A 5,275-nucleotide genomic window follows, 5' to 3' on the forward strand; every position below is an offset into this window, starting at 1 on the left:
TATACCCAGCAATCCCACATATACAGAATATATACTCAGTAATGGGATTGCTGGCTGGAATGGTAATTCTATTTTTAGTTCTTTGAGAAATCCTAAACTGCTTTCCATAGTGGCTGAACTAATTTGCATTCCCACCAACAATGTATACACTTTTCCTTTTCTCTGCAACCTCAACAATATCTGTTATTTTTAGACTTTTAAAATAAAGGTCATTTTGACTGGTGTGAGATGGTATCTCGTTGTAGTTTTGATTTGCATTTCTAGAATGACTAGTAATGTTGAGCATTTTTTTGTATACTTGTTGGCTGCTTGTGTGTCTTTTTTTGAGAAGCGCCTGTTCATGTTCTTTGCCAACACAAAGATTGTAAAAAATATCTCTGGGAAGGATGATACAGCCAACAATTTCCCAACAAGTTCTTAGGGACCTAGCAGATGTGGGACTGGAACCCTGAGGCTCCCAGGTAACTGATTGAGACAAAGCAGATGAGAGAACCTCTGAAAAGAAGAAGGATTTTTTTTTGTTAAGAGATGAGAGAGAGAGAGAGAGAGAGAGAGAGAGAAGATATAAAGTAAACTTTATTAATTTAATTGTTTTACCTACAACTATATCTGATTAGGCATTTGGAAATTTGGCCATTTCTAGAGAATTAAGTCAGCAGTAAGGGTCCCACATCTTTGGGCATTAAATCATATTGTCAGTTCCCTTACAATTTCCATGGTTAGTTTGTGTTAGCTATCTAAATATAATAAAATGAAATAAATTTAGAAAATAATACCACTGCTAGGTGCAGTGGTTCATGCCTGTAATCCCTACACTTTGGAAGGCTGAGGTGGTCGTATCACTTGAGCTCAGGAGTTCAAGACCAGCCTGGGCACCATGGCAAGACCACATCTCTAGAAAAAACACAAAAATTAGCCAGGCGTGGTGGTGCACACCTGTAGTCCCAGCTACTTGGGAGGCTGAGGTGGGAGGATGACTTTAGCCTGGGAGGTGGAGTTTGCAGTGAGCCGAGATAGTGCTACTGGACTCCAGCCTGGCTGAGAGAGTGAGACCCTGTCTGGAAAAAAAAAAAAAAGAAGAAAACTACTTATATAATTACTTATATATATTATTATCATATACATTCAAACATTTTATTACAAACATTGTAAGAAAGAGCTGCTACTGAAATAATTATCTAAAAAGAATTATCCTGATTCTAAAGCAAAAAAAGACACATCAGGAAAACAAAACTACAGAGCAACACATCTATAAATATTGATGCAAAAATCTGCACAAAATACTAGCACACTAAATTCACGTCAAAGGATTATACAGCATGACCAAGTGGGATTCATTCCTGGACTGCAACAATAGTTCAACATACTAAAACTAATCAGTGTAATATGAACCATAACCAAAATGAAGACAACAAGTAAATATTGTTATTCATTTAAAAAAGCATTTGACAAAATTTAATTCCCTTGTATTTAAAAATTTAAAAATCTAAGAATAGAAGGAAACTACTTCAGCATAACAAAGGCTATATATGAAAAGCTTAGAGTTAACATCATACTCAGTGAGGAGAAACTGAAAGCTTTTTTCCTGACATCAGGAAAAATGCAAAGCTGCCCACCTTTGCCACTTCTACTCAACATAGTATTGGAAGACCTAATCAGAGAAGTTAGACAAGAAAAATAAAAGGCATCTAAATTGGAAGGAAGAATAAGATTATATCATAAGGTGACATAGTCTTACATGTGGAGCACCCTAAAAATACAACACACACATAATAAAACCTGATAGAACTAACAAATAAGTTCAGTAAACTTTCAAGACACAAAATTAACATGCAAACATTCAATTAAATTCATATACACCAAAAAGGAACAATACCAAAAGGAAATTAAGAAAACAATTCCATTTCAATGGTATCGAAAAGAATACTCAGGAATAAACTTAGCCAAGAAGTCAAAAGACTGTATACTGAAAATTACAAAACAATTCTGAAAAAAATTAAAGAAGGTGTAAATAAATGGAAAGATATCCACAGGAAACTTCTCCAGGCAGCCTTGAACCAACCCAGTTCTTCCACTATTCTCACTTGTAGTTCTCAAGAATAACTGTAGAATGTACTGGGATGAAACACACGAATAGAGGAGGAAGTGACTGGAATAGTACAGGCCCTGTTCCAGCCTCCTCTAGACACAGGATGTCCTTCAATGTTTTAGCCTCGCAAATTCTATTACCCTTAGAGTGTAAAGCCAGAGATGAACTACTCTCCTGGGCCTCTCAGCTGCGGTACAAAAGGATTATGTTCTGACAAGATTCCATCTTACCCTAGGCGGCTTTCCTGAGCCTTGGAGGCTGGGTTGTAATGAATCCTAGGCTTCTGTTGTCCCTTCCTGCCTATTTGTAAGTAATAATAAGCCTGCCTCATGTAACTTGTTATGTGTATGAGTGTTCTGTCTCATTGGACTCAGACAAGTTGGTTACAAGTGCATAGTGAATTTGCTTCACAATATCAGTATTTATGGATTGGCCAACAATATTTTTGAGGTGTCAATAATACCCAAAGTGATCTATAGATTCAGCACAATCCCTATCAAAATCTCAATGATGTTTGTGGCAGAAATAGAAAAATTCATCCTAAAATTCATGTAAAATCTCAAGGTACTCTGAATAGTCAAAACAGTCTTCAAAAAGAACAAAGTTGAAAGCATCACATTTCCTGATTCAAAACTTACAAAGCTACAGGTGGTACTGGCATCACAACAGACATATAGACCAAAGGAAAAGAAGAGATAGTTGAGGAATAAGCTCTCACACAGATGGGCAAACGATTTCCAACAAGGGTGCCAAGACCATTCAATGGGATAAGGGCAATCTTTCAACAAATGATATTGGGAAAACTGGATACTCACATGTGAAATAAAGAAGTTGAACCCTTACCCCTATATAAAATTAAAATGTAACACCATATAAAACAAACTAACTAAATATAAGAGCTACAATGGTAAAACTTCAAAGAAAACAGGGGAAAGTTTCATGACATTAGATTTGGCTATGATATATATATTTTTGGATTGCACCAAAAGCACAGGCAACAACGACAAAACATAGATAAATTGTATTTCATAAAAATTTTTGTCTATCAGAGAACACTATCAGCAGATTTTTTTTTCCTGTGGAATGAGAAAAAAATATTTACAACTCATAGCTGATAAAGAGTTAATCTCTAGAATATATAAAGAACTCTTACAAATCTACAACAAAATCCCAAGCAACCCAGTTGAAAAATAGACAGGATTTTAGACATTTCTCCAAAGAAGATATACAGATGGCCAATAAGCACATGAAAAGATGCTCAACAACAATAATGATAAGTAAATACAGATCAAAACGACAATGAGATACCAGTTCATACCCTTTAAGGTAGCTCTTATCAAAACAAAATGAAACAAACAAACAAAAACCCAGAATATACCAAGCGTGGGTAAGGAAGTGGGAAAATTAGAACACTTGCACATTACTGGTGGGAATGTAAAATGGTGCAGCCACTTTGGAAAATAAACAATTAAAAATGGAATATTGATATGTTTAATATGATAGTTCTTTAAAAATTAAACATGAAATTGTAACATGATGCAGCAATCCCACTGTGGGTATGCACTCAAAAGAAATCAAAGCAGGAATTAGAACACATATTCTCACACAAATGTTCCTAGCTGCACTATTTACAACAGCCAAAAAGTGGAAACAACCCAAATATCTATTGATGGATGAGTGGATAAGCAGATGTGGTATTATATACAATGGAATATTATTTAACTTTAAAAAGGAATGAAATCCTGACACATACTACAATGTGGATGAACTTGGAGGACATTATGCTGAATGAAATAAGCCAGATGCAAAAGGACAATTTTGTATGTATATGATTCCATTTAGATGTGGTATCTGGAGTAGTCAAACCATACAGACAGAAAATGGGTGGTGGCCAGGAGTTCGAGGGAAGGAGGAATGAGGAGTTATTGTTTAATGACTACAGTGTTTCAGTTTGGGGAGTCGAGAAAATTCTGGAAATGGATGATGGTGGTGGCTGCACAACAATGCAAATGTACTTGATGCTACTGAACCATACATCTACAAATGATTAAAATGGCAAATTTCATGTTCTGTATAATTTGCCACAACTTTAAACCTGCTCCTCCTGCCCCCGCCAGCAATTTGCTCCACATACCTTCAAAATAGCTGGAGGTATCTTCTGATCACAAGTAGAGCTTAAAATACTCCCTTAACACAGCATTTTATCAATAATTAATTTAGTATGTTTTTCTCATAATAGTACTGTTTGAGGCTGCAAAATAAAGCACCCCCTATTACCTTCTGGACAAAGTTTTTGTTAATGATTGCTCTGTTTCTATCACCTGTCAGAGCTTCAATTAATGGCTCCTTTATTTCAAAAGTCCAGATAATACCACGGAAGCAGGCTACTGGTGTCACTCAGTTCCTTCCGTTTAGAATTTTTTCTGAAGAAAATAAAAATTTTCAACAAACCACTGTCTCATATTAGGAAAAACTGTCACCAGCAGTGGAGCAAGGGACTGTGAAACTTAAAAACATAAAAAAAGAAGTCTTGCAATTTGAATTTTGCATCAAGATGGCTTTCATACTTAAAAAAAAATTCTGGTGGCATTCTAAATTTGTCAGTTTTAAGAATCCTATTGGAATAGTTTTATCATTCATCACGCATGCGTGTCATATAATTCTGACAACTCATTTCAGAACATGTTTCCATTCCAGTACAAAGAAGTGCCTAGTATTGCTATTTTCTCACTGCATTTGTGTTTTTTTAAGTTATTTCCTCTCTTTCTTCCTTCGCTCCCTCCATCCCTTTTTACTGCCTGCCTGCAATTTTCTTTCTTTAAAAAACAAGATAGGCATAGTTTGCACAGGAAATGATTACATTTAACCAAATAAAGTGTTTTGGGACATTATAATAATGGAACTTTAAAGTGGAGTAGATTATCATTTTTAAAAGTCTTTTTTTCTATATAATTACTGTACTGTGCATTTTACTCTACAAATACTGTATCAAAACATTCAATGAACTGTTAAGAGAGAAATTATGTTGCTAAGCTCTGAAAATATGAAATGCAACTTCTTTTAAAATGACATTTAATTTTGTTTTAAAGATTGTACATGACCCATACAAGTGTATTTGTTATTTAAAAAAGTAATAGAAATTATAATTAACTCTTTAAAATATATCAGCCTCTCTGTAATTTTTTT

The sequence above is a fragment of the Mandrillus leucophaeus genome, unplaced genomic scaffold (genome assembly GCF_000951045.1).
Source record: "Mandrillus leucophaeus isolate KB7577 unplaced genomic scaffold, Mleu.le_1.0 Scaffold1157, whole genome shotgun sequence".
NCBI classification, from domain to species: Eukaryota; Metazoa; Chordata; class Mammalia; order Primates; family Cercopithecidae; genus Mandrillus; species Mandrillus leucophaeus.